Genomic DNA, 20,143 nt, shown 5'->3' on the forward strand with positions numbered 1-20,143 from the left:
CTAACCGCGTCCTTTCGGTGCCGCCTGGATCACCGCTCCTTGTCTGTTCTCCGGGCTTCGGCGTCTCGGTAAGGACGTGCCATGGACCACAGGGCGGCTCCCGGCGCAGGCGTGCGTTCTTAGCGCTTTGCTCCCGGGGCGCCGATCGGGAGGCGGCGGGGGACCGCGGGCCCTGCGCCCCCCGCGCACCGGAGGCGCGATGCCGGCGGGGACCGCACGCGGAGCCCCGCGCCCAGGGGAGGACGCCGCGCCGCTCGCCTGGTCTCCCTCGCCGATCGCCTGCGGGAGGAGGAAAAGTTTTCAGCTCAGATAGGAAATGGCTTCCCTGGGAGGTTTTAAAGGGGGTTTTGGGGACGGAGGGGGGAGCCGGTTTGTGTATTGGGGGGGGGGGGGGGGGGGGCCCTAGAACCGGGGGAGGGCGCGGTCTGAAGCGGGGTCCAGCTCCCGGAATGAGGGGGGGGTTGCGGGGGGCCCCCGCCTGCCAGAAAAGCCCGGGAAAGGGGGCCACCCCGGGACGTCCCCCCCCCCCCCCCCCGCGCCCCCTCCGCGCTCGGATTCCTTCGCCCCGATGTCGGGTCCGAGGCACCAAGTGCGCGGACGGGAGGAGCCGCTGGGCAGGGTGTGCGTGGCGCGCGCGCGGGTCCCCGTTTGGTTTCCCGGCGCTTTGGAGAAGCTCAGGCAGACACCCGCCCGCCGACCTTGCTTTGCGGTGGGCGCTGGTTCGAGTGCGTTTCAGGCGCCAAGAGGCGAACCGGGCGCCGAGGGTCGCACCTGCCCAAGGTCCCGCGGCCGCTGCGCGCCGTTCCTCCCCCGGAGCGTCCACGCCCCGCCACGCGGCGGCGGGTGGATGGCGCGGGGTCTGCTGGCCGCTGCACAGCTGGGCTGTCTGGTGCGTTTCACGCAGCGGATGGGGGGCGCGGGGGGCGGGGACCCCAGGGGAATTCGTCCCTCTGCCTCGCTCGGTTGGGTGGCGATCCTTTGGACCGCACGCAGGTGGGAAGCGGCCCAGGAACCCCAGCCCCGCATCCATATGGACGGGTTTCGGGAATGCAAGCGCTTGAACCTGGCCGCGTCCGCATTTGCGAAGCGAGAAAGAATGGCTCTGCCCAGCCCGCGGCCGCCTCTCGTAGGAGGGTTTGTGATGTGGAGGGCAATTGGCAATCGATGGTCGTTGCACGGAATGCTTCGCCCAGACCTTCCCTTTCTCTCTCGGCCTCTGAGTGCCCAGCACACAGATAGCCTCCTCCCCGTGTTGGGTCTTTCACGGTTCCTATTAGGAAAATAGCCTTTCTTAAATTAAAAAAATTTTTTTAAAGTGTATCTGTTGATTACGTAGTCCCAAATAATTTTATAGCGTGAGTCACGGTGCGGCGTGAAGCATTCATCACGATTTCCTGTGTTTAAAACAATGCCTTGTATTTACTTAAGCGAGAGACCCAGCCTGAGACTGTGCACTTGGGAAAGGCGAGAGCTGTGCCCAGAACAAATGCATGCGTCCAGGGGAGTCGGGGAGAAGGAGCATATGAAATTCAAAACAGGGGGGGCAGGAGGGGGGCTTTCGGTTGCACACGTGAGGCCTGCGTGCACCCTCTTGCCATGGGAGCTGGTATTGCCCAGGGTACATAGAACATGCCTGCCTCTGTGGGGTGCGTTCCACATGCCAGGGAACGTGGTTGGGATCACACAGTCCCTTCCCCAAAGAACCTGCCTTCAGATGTGTTGACAGGGTCCCTCTCCATCCCATTAATATACACTTTGCTATTGTTGAGGTAGAAAGCGCGTTCGTTTTGAAATGGGTTTCCATATGGAACTGTAACTTCGGTTTAAATGATTCATTTAAAATGAATTACATCGCAGGTCTGATTCAGACTGTTTCTGTGGGCTGGAGGGGGCGGGGGGGTGACCTCAGATTGCATTTAAGGTGAAAATAGCCGTGTTGAAATGCTTAAAAACAGCAGCGAATCTTTATTCAGATGAACTTGATCTCTGAAAAGCGGCGTTTGAAACACAAATATCTTTGACGAGGCACGTCTTGTGCATGGAAAGTTATTGTAAAAGATCAGTGTAATTTGGGACAAGGGGAAGCATGTATGTGGAACTGGTCAAGACTCAGAGAAAGATTGAGAGTGTTTATACGAGTCGTTCTTCATTAGCCTACATTTAAACTTAATTAGGAACCTTCCCTTTACAGTTTAGAGAAATGTGTGACGATACATTACCTTGTTTTTCTTCCTGCGAAAACAAGTAAAATTCCATTCAAAATTATTATTTTTCTTAAGAGTCTTTAGGCATACTTAAAAATTATTTACCTTGCACCCTCTCATTCCCTTAGAAAGACACGTGATTTCTTTTCTGACCGAAAATTTGTTATTTTAAGGTTCAATTTAAAAACGTGAATTTCTTGGAGTGCTGTTTGAGCTCTTAATTGCATGCAACCTGTTGACAATGAGCCTGGAAGGTTGTTCAAGAATGAGGGTATCTTGAACAGTCAATTAATCAGACAGAAAAGGAAGCAACATGATTAAAGCTACTTGTGGATGCGAAGATTACAACGCAGTCGTCTTCAGATTTTTATCTAGAAAGTCCTGTATCATTTCCTGAGCCAACATTTTGCTGTGGCCTCATAAAGCTGAGACCATTGGCGGAATGAGTTTCTCACCCCTAAATGGCCTGCATGTGTTCGGGGTCACGTAGAGACCGGGTCTCGTTTGCGTGCAGGGCAGTGCGTCTTGAGAACAGCTGTGTGCGGTGGCATTTCGGCTATGACACGGATGAACTGCCCGGCCCATGGAGACGGGGCCTGGTCCCTAGAGAGACGCAGCTGTCCTTGGTTTAAGGCACCTAATTTTCTGTCATCATAGATTATTGTCCTCACGTTGTGGTTTGGAAGTATCCGTGAGTAATTGGATGTGTTTTATTTTATGTGACATGTTTCTGCACGTGAAATGCATTTTTTCCTCGCAGAGGGATATTAAAAAGGCCTATATGGCTCCAATAAAAGTAATCAGATGCCTCCAGCACGGATGGCTCTTTTGGAAAAGCAGTCAGCGCAGTGGAATGTGCCTCCTGCTTAGCCCTGAACGCCGCAGGCTTTTCCTGGGGGCGGCGGCGGCGGAGGGCGCTCACGGGTTTGTCACCTGTCCGTCCCGGTGGGCCCACTGGGACCCTTGTCTAGTTATTAGTCTGCCTAGAACTCGGGGATGGAAATTCAACCTCAATGAGAAGCTTCGATTTTAGGGGGAAATGAGAAGAGATTATGTAATGGATTTGCCAGGAGGCATCGCCAGTCACACCGGAAGTTAGTTTCTCGTCTCTGACAGCCTGTCTTCTCCTTTGAGGATGAGGCCCTTGTTCACATCCATTCAGAGCATCACCTTGGAACCCCAGCTCAGCCCCCACAGAAAGGACTTGCGGTGCTAAAGGTGCCCCTTTCAGCTGTAACCCAGCCTGGGGCAGGGCAGGGGGGGGGGGCTCTGCCAGGCCTCTCTGATCCCTAAAAGTTGCCTATCCTGGGCACTGCCTGTGTGCATGCACAGTGGCTCCAAACAGAAGCGAAGACAATATCCTTGCTCGAAGCGCAATGGACCTTCGTCTTTCCCGGCGTCGGATGCAGGCGACAGCAGTGCCCAGCCCACCCGGAGCGGTTTTGAGGGTTGAAAGGCGTCATGCACATGGGGGTACTTTCTGAATGCCCTCCGAAGCGCCGTGACATGCAGGGCACCCACCTTACTGTTCCGGGTGTCCCCGGGGCTCAGGAGTTGGCGGCCGTGCCCTCCTTTTTGCCCAGAAGTCTGGCAGCTCGTGGACTCCCCGGCTCCTGGCAGGCTCGCCCGCAGGCTGGCGATGTGTTCTCCCTCCTGTGGCATCTCCCTGCCCACAGGCTCCTGAGGCCGAGCGCCCTGGCTGGGGAGCACCTTCCTAGACATCTCCCCGGAGGCCGCCGCTGCAGCTCGCCACGGCGACACAGACCGGGACCCGCTGGGTGGTGGCAGGAGCACCATCTGAGCTGCTGCCATCTTCCTCCCACCAACTGTGCCAGCCCATCCTGAGCCAGGAGGACATGAGCACTTCGAGAAGAAACGTGGTGGTAAAAACAACCGCACACTGCCCGGCCGGCGTGGCTCAGTGGGGGGCGTCCACCTAGGAACCAGGAGGTCGCGGTTCAATTCCCGGTCAGGGCACGTGCCCGGGTTGCGGGCTCCATCCCCAGTGTGGATCGGGCAGGAGGCAGCTGATCCATGATTCTCTCTCATCATGGATGTATTTCTCCCTCTCTCCCTTCCTCTCTGAAATCAATAAAAATATATATTTAAAAACAAATGAAAAACACCTGCGTACTATTAGGCCAACAGTAGCTGGCAGGTGCCTGTGGGCTCTGAGGTCCCCGGACGCCTTCCCAGCCCGGCTCTGCATGAGACTCGGGCCCCACTTCCGACTGTTCCGTTTGAGGTCTCCCCGGAGAAGGGAGTCTGAGATGGTTGACTGCCCTTCCCCTGGTCAGTGTAGAAATCCCCTCGTCCATGAGCCTCCGTTTCTCTCACTCGTGTCATATTTGCCGTTTCAGAGCCCTAGGCTGCCCTCGTGTTTGCAATTTGCATTCTTAGTGCTAACGTCTTGCCTGGCAAGACGTTCGCTGTGACCTTGACAGTTAACCTCATCCTTGCCAAGAACTTCTCTCCAGGAGCCGGTCTTCACCAGCGTAGACACCCTCCCGGCAGGGCGTCCCTTCGGCCTGGAGACGCGGCCGCCGAGTTCCACTTGACAAATAAAATCTCCTTGTGTGTCATTGTTGGCAGGATCAAATCTCAGCTCCCCACACTCCTCCTGGCCGCTGTAATTGGAGTGGCTGACTGTCAGCGACAGAATTAATCCTTCGTGCGGGTCATTGTTCTAGCCCGGCCCTGGCTTATTTCCTGTGCCCCGTGTTCCCGTGAAACCCAGCACAGCAGCTGAGCGTAACAGCTGCTGCCTGTCAGTCAGTCACCTCTGCTGCGGGGGACGGTGCTGAGCGGACATCCTGGGTCCGGCAGGGTGCCCTCAGATAGCACTCAGGTGAGCTTACACCCCAGGTGACACCTGCCTGTTTCAAAGAGGATGGAGCCACCGGAAGTCCCCTGCAGGGGACCGTGCGTGGATGGGTGTTCCGTGTCTTCTAACGTATCCCTGGCAGCTAGAGCCACGGAGTTAGATTCGTGCAAAAAGCCCCTGCCAGGAAGCTGTGGGCAAAGGGATCTGCTACAGCCTTGTCTGTATTTTTGGACATAGCACTTTGTAGCGGAGTCCCCTCACTAGAATTGCCCACGGGACCTGGGCCGGAGAGAAACCTCGTCACTGCTGAACCTCAGCACCGTGCCTCCCCCGCAGCCATTCGCAGGCCCGGCCCAGCCAGCCAGCCGGCGCTCACGAGACTCCAGCGGGCCCCAGTCCAGTGGTGTCTTGCAGATTCAAAGAATCCATATAAATTTCAAGTGTTATTGAGTTGTATCCATCCACCCATCTGACTATCCATCTACCTCTATGGACACGTCTATCTTTGTCTGTGTTTATTCGTTTAAAACTGGTATTGAGTCCTGACCGGTTTGGCTCAGTGGATAGAGCGTCGGCCTGCGGACTCAGGGGTTCCAGGTTCGATTCCTGTCAAGGGCATGTACCTTGGTTGCGGGCACATGTCCAGTGGGGAGTGTGCAGGAGGCGGCTGATCGATGTTTCTCTCTCATCGATGTTTCTGACTCTCTATCCCTCTCCCTTCCTCTCTGTAAAAAATCAATAAAATATATTAAAAAGAATATATATGTATTTTTTTAAAAAAAACTGGTATTGAACACAGTGGGGGTTTTGTGCTTCTCAATTTTTTTTTAGTTCAAAATACCCTAAAAGCACAACTTCTCTCATGTAAAGACCCCTCGAATCGTCCGCATGGAAAAGAAGACCCTCCTGTCTTCTTTGCCTGGGATTTCTCAGTGGCTGACAACACCTGCCCTTGCATTTCTTGTGGGAAGGCAGACACATACAGGAGTCCCGGGATTGACCCAATGTTCTTTCTTAGGGGGTCCTCCTTTCTTCCCCCCAAATCCTTTCATCACACAAGAGACAGCCAACTCTTTAAACTTCCCTCGAGCGTGGCTCTCATTCCACTTTCCCTGGTGATCAATGATTCACAACCCCTCAACTCACTGAATTGTAAGAAACTGCAAACGTATCTAAACAGCGGCAAGCCACGTGCCCTGCTCTGAGTTCCGGCTGTGCCCTCCATCTTTAATAGTCAGGGGCAACCCACCGAGCATTTATGATTCTCGCCGAAGAAACTCCTTAAAGTTCAACGATCGAACGTTAATTCCATCTGGTCTTCTGTGCCCTTTCTCAATGTCCATGGCCGTTCTGGACCTTTTCATTGACCGTCAGTGAATGCACACTCCCCCCCCTTCTTGTTTCACTGCCCCTTCCTCTTGGTCCTGTGCTCCCTGGCTCCCCCCCTTTCCCCCCCTACCAGGTGCACAGAAACCGCTCTGCCCAAAACAAGCAGCCCTTCTTGGGGGATCCCTTGTAACCTCTCTCCAGCCCCTTCAACCTCCTGCTCCGCCCAGCTGCCAGCCCATCTCCTGAGCAGTGGGAGACTCCCATGGCCTTCTTGCCCCCTCTTCCTTTTGTAACTCTATTTTCATCAAACCCTTCGGCGTGGCTCCTACCCGTTTCATCAGCTCAGCTTCTGGAAGGAGCGTTTCCAGGAGCTTGATGGTCAGTGAGCCTTCGTCTGTGTCCTGTCCTTCCTGTCCCTCGGACCAGCATGACCATCCTGCAGGCCCAGGCTCCCCAGTCGTCTCGGTTTATCCTCTTCTCCTGCCTCCCCCACTGAGTCAGACATCGGGCTGCAGTCATTCGGCCAAGGGAGAGCTCAGGCCGCGTGACTTCTTTCCTTCCTGCTAACAGCTCCGCCACTCATGGCTTTTCCAGCGTTCGTGTTTCTTCTCGTCACACAGGAACCTGGTTAGCAGGCAGGTCCGGGGCGGGGCCTGGGGATCTGAATTTCCATCCATGCGAGGCTTTACCCTCACACCTCTTTCTCGGAGTCTCTGAGCTGCCCCGCTGAGCTCACGCTCGCTCCTAACCCACTCTCTACAGATGACTTTTATTGGAGACCAAATCCGATCCCTTTTCTCCTCTCCAATAACTTCTTCGCCATCCCCTGCGGTACCTGCTGCATCACCTCTAACTGTCTCCCGTCGGCATCCCACCGGCATTCGGCGTGTCCCGTGGCTCGGGCGTAGATTTGAGATTCAGCCTCAAGGTCCTGTCCAGGTGACCCTGAGCCCTTGCCGTTTCGTAAATGCCATTGTCCCGACTTTCACAGGTTCTCGTGACTCCCGCTCTTCCGCATCCTCGTGAGTTCAGATTTCAGCAGCTTGTCAAGGACTGACTGCTTTACACAACCCTTCTCATTGGAAATTCATCTCTCAGTGACTTTGCCGACTCTCATTTGTATAACCGCTCACATGCGTGCGTGTGAGCAAATATTTCAAAGGCCGGAGTGTGGCATCCCGGAAGTAAGATCCCAGGTTGCCTGTGTCCTTGATTTAGCCTCAAATTGCTCCATCTACACATGGACATAGAAAATGGGTAAATACCATCTTTGCTGTTTTTCTCGTTATAAAAGTAAACTGGATTACAAAAAAAGATCTCAGACATTACTGAGCTGTATTATGTCAAAAATGCACATCTGCCACGGCCCAAAGCCCCCGCAGGTGACTGTGGGTAACAGTTGGGTGTCAGACCCCCTGATACTATTCTACGAACACCCTCACTTTGACTTCACACAAAACTGAGCTAGGAATAGACTTTTGCAACCGGCCTTTAAGTCCATCGATTTTCCTGGATTTTAAATCTGCAGCGTGTTCCAAACGATTGACTGATTTCGCTGCATAAAAATCAATCCACGTAAAATGGCCTGGCGATGTCGGGCTACGTTGGCTGTGAATTTCTGATCAGTGAAGTATGTCTTTATTCAGCGCTCCGTCTGCCCCTAGGATGGTGCTGGAGATGTGGATGTGTAGGGGAGACACGCAGATCCTGCCCTCCCCCCACTCCCCCACCCCCCGGCTCAGCCTCTTCTCCTACCTTCAGGCTCATGTTGGCCGTGGACCGATGGAGGCATGGTGGGCAGATTATCATCATCGTGTTGGGGGACATGTCCTCTGAGAGAGCTGATTTTCATCCTGAAATGTAAGCTTTCGGATTTGTTGTGTCTGGAAAGAGAGATGACTTATTTCTGAATTCTGAACATGGACATATGTGTCTACCCAACATACACATATATGTGCATATTGGTTTTTGTTTCAGGAACGAATATAAACTCTGAATGAGAAACATAGAAAACCTTTAACGAAGATTTTTTTAAAAATATATTTTATTGATTTTTTTTACGGAGAGGAAGGGAGAGAGATAGAGAGTTAGAAACATCGATGAGAGAGAAACATCGATCAGCTGCCTCCTGCACACCTCCTACTGGGGATATGCCCGCAACCAAGGTACATGCCCTTGACCAGAATCGAACCTGGGACCCTTCAGTCCGCAGGCCGACGCTCTATCCACTGAGCCAAACCGGTTTCGGCTCTTTAACGAAGATTTAACCGCACGTTTTTGTGTATTTAACAAAGCTCCATTTTGGGGAGAAGTGCAGAAAATGAGCTGCGTCTTAAAATGCCGGTGAGCGAAGGCACAATCTAAGACATTTGTCAAACCGAGCATGCCTGCGGAAGTCAAAATCCACATTGCTCTGAGGATTTGGGACAGATACAAGGTGAATGTTGTTACTGCTACCAGGTTTGTTGTCCTCTGAGATGAATCCGTTCAGTGGTGGGATTCTGCAAGACCGTGGCCCAGGCAGTGTGGGTGCACCTACAGGTTTGGGGACCCTAGAGTGGTCATGTTTTGTGAAGAAAAAGCTTCCGGGTGTGAAATGCCAGACGATAAGGGGCCAACACTCTGAGGCCGAATGAGGCCTCTGCTGTCTGAGTGAGTGAAATGCTAGAGCAGCGGTTCTCAACCTTCCTCATGCCGCAACCCTTTCATACCGTTCCTCATGTTGTGGTGACCCCCAATTTCATTGTTACAAATTGAACATACTTAAAGCATAGTGATGAATCCCAAAAACAATATGTCATTATAGATGTGTTTTCCGATGGTCTTAAGCGACCCCCAAAGGGGTCGCGACCCACAGGTTGAGAACCCCTGTGCTAGAAGGAATCTTGTCACATCTTAGTAGATCTTTTATTCAAGGACACCGCGGTCCCAGATGTTGGCGGGCTCACCGAGGCCACCCAGCAGATGAGCTGGATCTCTGACTCCAGGTCCAACTTCTCTTCCTTCCAGTCCGAGCTCTTCCTAGGAGTCTAGGTGTGTCTCTCCCCCCCATGTGCTCCCTCTCGGTGGTTTCAGCCGCACTCAGCGCTCCCCCGAGTGCTGGATGCTTCCAGAAGGACCACTCAGGCACCTGTAATGCGCCCTGTGGACATGGGGACCCATCACCTTCCTCCAGATGCACCATTTCCCGCTGGTAATTGATGGCATCACAGTCATCCTGGTTTCTCAGAGTGAACCCTGTGGCTGGTACTTCCTTTATACCATCGCTGCTAAGTGCGGTCCGTACATCCCCATGGGATTTGGGGAGCGGCCTCATCCGTCCCTCCCCACCTGTTCCCACTCCCCCTTCCTTCATTCCGGCTCTTCCCGCTCCCGCCCCCCTTCGCCCAGTTCCAGGAACCTCCAGCTCATGGTCCTGCTTCCCATCTCTGAGCTCTTCTCTAGTCTCCGAGGAGATGGAGTCATTTCCAGTTTCGTTCCCCATCGAGGTCCGTTCCATCTCCCTTTGTCCCCCTACGGCGGCCACACCCCCTGCGTGAGGAGGCTTGGGGGTGCCTCTCTTCTCCTGCCTCTGGGGTTCTGGGGAGACCCTCCTGCTTCCTCAAACGGGCTCCCTTCCCTTCGCCCGCCCGTGAGCATCCCACACGTCGTAGGAGATCTGTCTTCTCAAGAGACGTTGGCTCTTCCATCCTGTTTTGTGTGGGATCCTTGTGTCCGTTACGGCGTTGGCCATCCCTGCTTCTGCCACCATCAGTGGTGGACATGGCAGGCCTTTCCTTTGGGATTTGAGCTTCTTCTCGGAGCCACCCGCCGATGTCTTCTCTCCACCCAGGACTTTCCACGCTGGGAGTCTGAGTGATGCAACGGGTCCCTGTGAAGGCCGGGGTTTGCGCGTTACGTTTTATTCACTGAACCATCCCAGCGGCCGACTTAACCCAGTGCTAGCACAGCACGCTTTCGTTATGTGTTGTTTTGAATGAGTTTCCTCTGACTATTTCTTTGGGGGGCGGGGGGGATGAATCTGAGGTCGAGCCGTTTTCAGGGCGTGTTGGCACTTTATAGGTGAGCAGACAGCCAACGCTCTTGAAGAGGATTCACAGACACGGTGCAGGGGGATGCTCTCAGCTCAGCCTCTCTGCTGCAGACGTGATGGCGACACTGGGTCCCCTCCTCTTCTGAGAGGCGCGGTCCTTTCTGAGAACAGCCTTCCGCCAGGGCCCCTCTCCGCAGCCAGTCCTCGCGGCCAGGACTCCTGGAGGAGTCCGTGTTGGTTGCTGACCGTCACTCCTGGGGGATCCTCGCCAGCAGCTCCCCGGAGGGCTTCTGGAACCACTGGAGAGACTTCCATCCCAGGGCCTGGCGGTGGTATCCCTGAAACCCTAGCCCAGGACCGTCCGCACCAGGGCCATCCGGGCGGGTGTGACACGTGTCACGTCTTGGGACTGAAGCCAGGACAGCTGATTCAGAACTGGGCCAGGGTCGCTCCGTCTGCCTTGGAAATAAATACCTCGAGTAATCCTCACGCTGCATGAATTTCAAAACCCAGGAATGGAAGATTAACAGGGAGAGAGAGACAGATGTTGAGACAGAGAGAGGGGGGGAGAGGGAGAGAGAGAGAGATTGAGAGAGAGCATTTTCTGTTTTTCCTGAGTAGGTTCATCGGCTGGATTGGCAGGGGGTGAGATCTTAGGCTGTTCTCCCGGGTAAGATGACTCATAATCAGTGTAGGGTGTTCTCGGGCTTCCAATAGGGTGACAGGCTCTTTCTCCCTGGAATGTAAACACATGGAGCCAGGTCTGAGCTCTCGGGTGTAGAACTGAGACGAAAGTGTTCCCGTCGAATGTACCCCACGTGGCCAACCATAGAGTCAGGAGTATTTTTTAATGTGGGTAACCATGTTCACAAGGGGGTATAGGACCAGCAGCTGTTCCCTCAAGTACAGGAAGTCCTCAGCACTTCATGGAGGTCCTGAATTGTGGCACAAGCAGACCATGTGTTTGCATGTGGGCAATGCTCCGTGTAGGGCAAGCATGTCAAACTCGCAGCCTGCGGGCCACAGGTGGCCCACAGCGAATATTTTTGCGGCCCAGCCAATATAACGGATGTAAGAAACATTTTAATAAAAATTTCGTCACTTAATTTTGACAATATCCTGTTATACATAATTATTAATAATGAACTACAACGCTGGCTAATGACTGATCACTATCATCGTGTAGCATGCATTTCCCTTACGCGCAGGCGCACCATTTCTCCCCGCTAATACTGCAGCGAATATTTTAGCAGCCGATGGCCGCGTCGTTAGTCTCGGGCTGACTTGTTTGGTGTGCGCAACAGGAAATATTTCGCTTTCGGAGCACAAGAAAAATAGGTTTATTTGCCTCATGCTTATTAATTTGTGCAGTTATTCAGTGTCTGGCAAGTTAATGTTCAAGAAAAAATATTAATTTTTATTAAAATGTTCTGTTATTTTCTGTTAACGATGACTCATCTATTCCAGCCCTTTGAATTCTGCATCTCTATTGAAATAAACCTACGTTTCTATGAAAATGGAAGCTTTTTGCTTTTTTTGTGGCCCACAGACACTTAAACCTTGTTTATTTGGCCGGGGTCAGCCCTTGAATTTGACATGCCTGGTGTAGGGGTTACTTCTCTGAGCAAGAACATCACGTATATTATTGACACGAACAACAGAAGGTCAAGAAAGCAAGGTCAGAACAGCCTGGAGCTGCGTGTGCACCTAAGAGTTCAATTCTTAGGGATGTTCCTAAAAATGGACATAGGTTAGTTTTGCTCCTTGGTTAAAGGGCATCCCTATGTAGATCTAGAAACGGGAACATTTTTTAAAAGATATACCCAATGCAATGAAGACTTTTTACAAGTTCAATGTCAAGTATTATACGAGTGCTAAGAGAATTAAAAGTGTCGGTCACCGAGTTCCTTAGGATTTGGGAGAATCCAGGGGGAGGGAACCACAGTCTGGTCCCTCCCAGCTCTTCTGCTGGCCCTGGCCTGGCTCAGCAGTTACTCCGTTTCTGAGTTGTCTCGGGCACCGTTCAAGGTGCTGGAGGTGAAGCGATGATTCAGAGGGCCAGCTGCTGCCTCTGCGGAATTTGCGTCCTTGGGAAAACCCATCGGGCCTGGAATAGCGTCCCTACGGGTTCTACCGGGCCTTTCCGGTGGCTGTCAGGGCGGGGGACGGGGGGCGTTAGACTGGCATGGCCTGACCTGCCTTGGGCTGTACACACCCCCTAGCCCACCTCTGCAACTCGGGGCTAAGATTGCATTTTTCTCCAAACAAACAAACACAGTGTTTTCTAGAAAAATGAGACTGCTGGCGCTGGTGTTTGACACTAGATGGCAGACATCTGCATTTCGGCATTTCACGAGTGAGCCAGAGTTTGAAACATTGACGTGAGCTTCCGCACGAGCCACCTGATGGGAAAGAACTGTTGGCAGTTTCCCCGTGAGCGAGCGGTAAGGGTTCGGTTTTCTGCTCCACGCTTTCGATCGGCCGTTCTTTTCGCCCATCGCCTTTAGCCCGTTTTCTCTCCAAACGCAGGATCGCCCCTTTTTTTTAAGCCCTTTTGGGAAGTCACAGGTATCGGGGAAGGGATGACATAACCTTCTCTGGTGTCCCCTGACCCGTGTTCTGTTTATACGAAACGTTACAATCAGCTTTGCAAGTGGAGACACAGATGGACGCCCTTGGAGCTGGGGAGCCGGCTGCTTTCCCAGGGGCCTGAGGAACAACCGTTCCCATTTTCTTGTGACGGAGAAACAAAGACGCTAGAAAGGCCCCCTCGTGACTGCATCCCCTGAGCCTCCACTGGTTACCGAAATCCCAAAAAATGCAGTGTGGGCAGATGTTGTTCCGGGCAAGTCACATGCATCAGCCGAGATTGGCATCACCGTCGCAGAACCGGTCCCCAGCCCAAGGCCTACTCACGGAGAGCCCGCCCACCCATCCAATTTTCAGCAAAGAAATAACCAATCACAGCGCGATGCCCACCACATCCCCACAGGACGGAGGTCCGCAGCCAAGTCCAAAGCAGACTGAGCCGAGCAGTGCCCACTGACTCCCCAAATCCCTGGAAAGCCGTGGCAACCACAGATGCTGCCTGGGCCGTCCTAAGCGAGCCGGCCACGAAAGTCTTGGCCCTCGATAAGCTACACACGTGGCACCTTGTGAAATAGCGTTATCTGCGCCAAGTTGTTCTTGGGACTCAAAGGGTGGAGGAGCCCAACCGGTGGGCGCCATCCCAGGAACTGCTTCCTGTAAGGGATTTCCCCGGAGGGAGACTTGAAAGCAGCGGTTCTCAACCTGTGGGTCGCGACCCCTTTGGGGGTCGAACGACCCTTTCACAGGGGTCGCCTCAGACCATCGGAAAACACATAGATAATGACATATTGTTTTTGTGATGAATCACTATGCTTTAATGATGTTCAATTTGTAACCATGAAATTGGGGGTCACCACAACATGAGGAACCGTATGAAAGGGTCGCGGCATTCGGAAGGTTGAGAACCACTGCTTTAAAGGGTCAGCCAGACGGAAAGAGACGGAGACGCAAGGTGGACCGTTGAGGCAGAACTTTCCTCATCGGCGCCACCTCCTTGCTGTTTTCTGAGCCCTCGCACGCTTTCCTCCCCTTTGGAACACTCTCCATCCACAAATCGATACACTTGCTTCTTCACTTACTGTCTAGATCTTTCCTCAAACGTCAGCTGGTCAGACCAGCATTTTGTGGTCAACTCATCTGAAAGAGGAGGCACCCCCCGCCCCCCATGGCCATCTCCTCAATCTGCTGCCTGCGCCCTGAGCGCTCATCCATCTCCTAATGCGTTGTTTTCACTTATTGTCTGTTTGCATCGCTGCAGGATGAGCTTGCTGAGGCCAAGGGCTTCGTCCTTTCATTAAATTGCTAAGTGTCCAATTCCTAGAACTCTGCCCGGCCCAGAGTAGGTGGCCAACAGCGCCGACTGAAGAAAGGAAAGCTGACAGAGCCACCCCCATGTGGGCCTTCCAGCCAGGCCTTTGCGTTTGTACGCATCCATAGTGGCATCATGTACAACGAGTGACAGGATGACAGACTTGCAGAAGGATGAAATCCACTAGGACAGTGGTCGGCAAACTGCGGCTCGAGAGCCACATGCGGCTCTTTGGCCCCTTGCGTGTGGCCACGAAGTTTCCATCGCACTGTACGTGCACGCCCGCACGTGGTATTTTGTGGAAGAGCCACACTCAAGGGGCCGCAGTTTGCCGACCACTGAACTAGGACATTCAATCAGATTGACTTGAGGATGCCTAGCTTTGCTTCCAATCCTGCTCTTTTACCCTCTTTTTCTATGAGAAGTAGATAAGGGTAGCCAACTTGTCTATTTTTGAAAACTCTGTTGTTGTAAAATGCTCATTGAGCGAGTCGTGAACATATGCATTTTAAAAAGGAAATCAAGAAATTATCAAAACATAAAATGGAAGAGGAAGGTGGAGTAGGGCTTTTCTGAATTTGGGGATTCTGTGGTGTACGTTAGGAAATCAGCAGTTGAGTACCTACTGTGTGCCACTACGCAACATGTGATGGGTAACAGCCGAGTACCTACTGTGTGCCACTACGCAGCATGAGATGGGTAACAGCCGAGTACCTACTGTGTGCCACTACGCAGCATATGATGGGTAACAGCTAAGTACCTACTGTGTGCCACTACGCAGCACATGATGGGTAACAGCTAAGTACCTACTGTGTGCCACTACGCAGCATATGATGGGTAACAGCTGAGTACCCACTGTGTGCCACTACGCAGCATGTGATGGGTAACAGCTGAGTACCTACTGTGGGCCATTATGCAGCATGTGATGGGTAAAGCTGAGTTCTGACGATGGTAGGGTAGAAGGCACTCCCTGTCGTGACTATTCCTGGGCCACGCACCCAAGTTTAAGAACTGCTTTTTTTTTTTTTAATATATTTTATTGATTTTTTACAGAGAGGAAGGGAGAGAGATAGAGAGTTAGAAACATCGATGAGAGAGAAACATCGATCAGCTGCCTCCTGCACATCTCCCACTGGGGATGTGCCCACAACCCAGGTACATGCCCTTGACCGGAATGAACCTGGGACCTTTCAGTCCGCAAGCCGACGCTCTATCCACTGAGCCAAACCGGTTTCGGCTAAGAACTGCTTTGACTACACGAGACCTCAGCTGGGCCTGAATGTTTGTCATCTTCGATCTTGAAACCATATGTGTATGTGAAAATCTTTGACTGCCTGGGCTCTGAATCAAAGTGGAAAACAGTATTTGTACAGGTGTGGTTTCAAAGCAGATATGCAGAAAGTCAGGCAGATTCTGGGATCCTATGGGAGTTTGTGGTCCAATAGACTTTGGGGCTGTCGTGAGCTTGATTAATTGATTTCTAAAAGATAAAGAGATGCTAGGAGCCAGTACCAAGGACCTCCCTGAGTAGGGGATGTCTTGTTCAGACAAAATCAGTGATCTAGATACTAGAACCGTTTTGATTTGAGTGTATCTGCTGTTCTTTTCTAACGTTTAAAAAAACATTTTGGTGTATGCCCATAGATGGATAACATGAACCTTAAAAATGCAATTTTTTAAAATAAGAACTCGATGTTTGTTTGTTAGAAGTTGTTTCCCTTGCAAACGTTTGCTTTGGTGTTTCTAAGTCATAGTGAAGACATCAGTTTAACTAAACCCAAAGAGGAGGGGTTTGTTGAAAAGAAAGCGGGTTTTTGAAAGAAAGAACTTGAACTTTAGACTCTCCCAGGGCCTTGTGGTGTGTGGCGCTCCCGTGGTAAATGTATCAGCCGTCCGCCTGTTGCCATTACAGCCGGCGGCCTCTTTGCGGGACATCTAAGCGTGTTTACGTGCCGGGCACCTGCACCTGTGATCTGCGTTTCTTCTCCTCTGCTTCCGGAAGGTTCACGGTTCCTTTGTATTGCACACATGCTTTGGTGACATGTAAATACTTGTTCTTGGCATCAGTGAAAAGGATAATTCCACAGAAAATCCCACCCCCTTTTTTAAAAAGCTGTTAATCCCTTCCTCGCTTGGTTTTCAATCAACCCGAGCCATGGCGAGCGTTACTTAGGGACCGTCCGCCTCAGGCCAGTGTCTACGGCTGTTTGATGTTATTTGGAACAAACCGCCTTTCACCCTTTCCTGTTTGCTCTGTGTCATTAAACGGCATCGGCCTTTGCTTTCTGCCTCCCCCAAAGCAGGGAGTCAAAGCCTGGCCCGTGGTGAGTGATTTTAGGTCAGATAACATGCATTTAGAAAAAAAAAATGGATTGGCATCGACTGTCTGACTACTTCTGTCCCTTTCCCAAAATCCAGCCAGCTGGGACCAAGATGGATTCGTTCCCGGCAGACTGGAAAGTGAGTCTGTATTTTCTTTTTTCTTTTTTAAATATATTTTATTGATTTTTTTACAGAGAGGAAGGAAAAGGGAGAGGGATAGAGAGTTAGAAACATCGATGAGAGAGAAACATCGATTCAGCTGCCTCTTGCACGCCCCCCACTGGGGATGCGCCCGCAACCCAGGTACACGCCCTTGACCGGAATCGAACCTGGGACCCTTCGGTCCGCAGGCCGACGCTCTATCCGCTGAGCCAAACCGGTTAGGGCGAGTCTGTAATTTTCTCTCGTGATCCATTTCTTGGGAGCGCCAGCCCTGTAGGACGTGTGGCTGGTGGCGGAAATACCATGAGGTTGTAGGGCCCTTTTGTAAGAATGGCTCACCGAAAACAACATAGACGTGAACATCTACACAATTTATCCTGTGCCCGTTCTGTGTGAGCACGGAGCGCCTCCTCTGTCATAAATCATGGCATGCTTATACGGGGCTCCGAGGTACCATTTAGGGCACAGACTACATTTTTCCCGCTGCAGCCTTCCGCTGAGGTTTGAGAGGTTGGCTCTGTGCGGCACCTGCCTGTTCGGACCCTGTAAATCCTGAGGAAGTGGCTTGCCCGGGGCATGTGTTTATGGGGATTCTGGAAAGTCGGTAAATATTTTGCCTTTTTTTCTCTTTCCTGTTTTACTTTGTTTCCTTCAGAACAAGCATTGGAAAGATATCGATTGTGGTGGTGCCATGTTGAGCTTTATTCACCTGTTTATTTTTTTTTAATATATTTTATTGATTTTTTACAGAGAGGAAGGGAGAGGCATAGAGAGTTAGAAACATCGATGAGAGAGAAACATCAATCAGCTGCCTCCTGCACACTCCCCACTGGGGATGTGCCTGCAACCAAGGTACATGCCCTTGACTGGAATCGAACCTGGGACCCTTGAGTCCGCAGGCCGACGCTCTATCCACTGAGCCAAACCGGTTAGGGCTGTTTATTTTTTTTTTTAATTTAAGAGAGATTATACATTTTCTTTTTTAAAATATATTTTTATTGATTTCAGAGAGGAAGGGAGAGGGAGAGAGAATAGAAACATCAATGATGAGAGAGAATCATGGATCGGCTGCCTCCTGGGGGGGGGCGGGTTGGCAAGGTCACTCAGGGATGGGAGCAGCCCTTACAGATGTGGACGTTGACATGAATCTGTCATGTCGTCCCATGCAGCAAACAGCCATTCAGGGGCTACGCGGTGCCAAACACTTGAGTGAAAACAGACCCGGCCTCTCCGCTGGGACTTACAGGCGAGTGGGAGAGGACAGCACTCATCACGCAGCCCCGCGAGTGAGTGCACAGCTGGACTGTGTGTGCGCCCCAGCGGACACGCGTGTGTGACGTTGGGGGAGGGGAGAGGGGCGGGGAGTTCCCCCCCCCCCGAGCAGCCGTGACGCAGACGGGACGCCATGGCCTGAGGGAGGCCGTGGGGCCTCGTGGGCCGCAGGAAGGGGCTCTGACTTCCTGGTAAGAAGAGTCCGAGCCATTGATCCCCCTGAGCGTGAAGTGAGCCGTGGGGGGTGCAGGATCCCCCGGGTTCCAGGCAGGGGTCTGGGACCCTCGGTGCCTGCGGAGGAGATGGCCCGTTGGTGCCGGGACAGAGTGGGTTCTGGGAGGCTGTCTCAATCCTCGGAGGCTTGGATGTTGAGTGCTAAGGATGGAGACAGAGGGGGTGGATACTGGGACAAAGGAGAATTAACAACGGCCCAGCTGGTGTGGCTCAGTGGTTGAGCATCAACCTGTGAACCAGGAGGTCAGGGTTCGATTCCCGGTCAGGGCACAGGCCCGGGTTGCGGGCTCGATCCCCAGTGTGGGGCGTGCAGGAGGCAGCCGATCGACGTTTCGCTCTCACATAGGTGTTTCTCTCTTTCCCTCCCCCTTCCTCTCTCTCTCTCAAAATCAATAAAAATATTTTTTAAAAAACACAAAGAATAAAAGTGGTAAATTTTGCATGACACAAAATTAAATGGTCCCCAAATAATGATCAGATTCTGACGATGCCCAGAACTTGATGCACTATTACTACTTTTTTTTTTCCAGGAAGTGACGATGAATGCGCGTATTTTTCATGTATAAGGTGAAAGCCCCCCATTCCTGGTCATTTTGTTCCTTCAGACATCGCTGGTGATGTAGGGACCCTCCCCTCCCTGCCTCTGTGACTTCAGCCGGAGCCAGCTCCCTCGCTCAGGGCCAGATGGGCCCGTCCGGCCAGGCAGTCCTGAGCCAGGGACGGCGTTCCGTTCGCAGCTTGAAATGGGCAGTGATGTCACTGTTTCCACCACAGGCACCGGCGAGGGCTGTAGATCAGAGTTTTGGCTCTTCTCCCTGGGAAGCTGGTTGTTAATTACTTTCTATTATACTATTGCTTTAAGTTAAAAAATTCAATGATGAGTAGATTGTCTGAATTCTTAAAATATCTGCGTGCGGCCCTGACCGGTTTGGCTCAGTGGATAGAGCGTCGGCCTGAGGACTGAAAGGTCCCAGGTTCGATTCCGGTCAAGGGCATGTACTTTGGTTGCGGGCACATCCCCAGAGTGGGGTGTGCAGGAGGCAGCTGATCGATGTTTCTCTCTCATTGATGTTTCTAACTCTCTATCCCTCTCCCTTCCTCTCTGTAAAAAAATCAATAAAATATATTTAAATATATATGTGTGTGTGTGTGTGTGTGTGTGTGTGTGTGAAGGTCAAGTGATTGGGAGCTACCTGTAACCCCTGAGGACAAAAGTGAAACCCTGTTATTCGCATCTTCGAGGGGTACTTCATCCTTTCCATCACGCATTCACCCGCCGCACCTCCTGGTGCACAGAGCAGGCACCGGTCTCCCTCAGGGAGATGGCCACCTGGTCGGTGAGAGATGCAGAGACTCCTGAACCACATGGGAGGATGGGTTCTGAAGGGAGGCGAGAGCCCTGACGGGAGAGGAGGACGTGGATTTAGGAACTGTGCGGGGGGTAGAGCTAGATCCCTTGATAACAGGTGAGAGAGGGTGGAGGGAACTGCCCGTTTTCTAGATGGTGTGGGGGGTGGGGGGGCTGTGGGGCTGTCTCTCTCTCCCTCGAGCATGAAACTACATGCAGAGAAAATGGGTTGGAAGGAGGAGGGGTGGGTTGGGAGGAGGTGGGTTTAAATTTGGGCCATGCTAATTTGAAGCTATTTTGGAAGATTTAGGAAGTCTTTGACACGTGCATTTGAAATGGGAAGCCGATGGGGGTGACAGTGATGGAAAGTCATTCGCAGGTGGGAGGTGATTAAGGCAGAGTGAGATGAGATGGAGTTCGTCAGGATCCCGGCAGAAGCAGATGTCACGCTCAAACGGGGTAATTCAGGAGATTTGAGGACAAGGGTGTCCCTAACGTGATGGGCAGCATGAAGGCA

This window comes from Myotis lucifugus, unplaced genomic scaffold (genome assembly GCF_000147115.1).
Source record: "Myotis lucifugus unplaced genomic scaffold, Myoluc2.0 scaffold_473, whole genome shotgun sequence".
Taxonomy (NCBI): Eukaryota; Metazoa; Chordata; class Mammalia; order Chiroptera; family Vespertilionidae; genus Myotis; species Myotis lucifugus.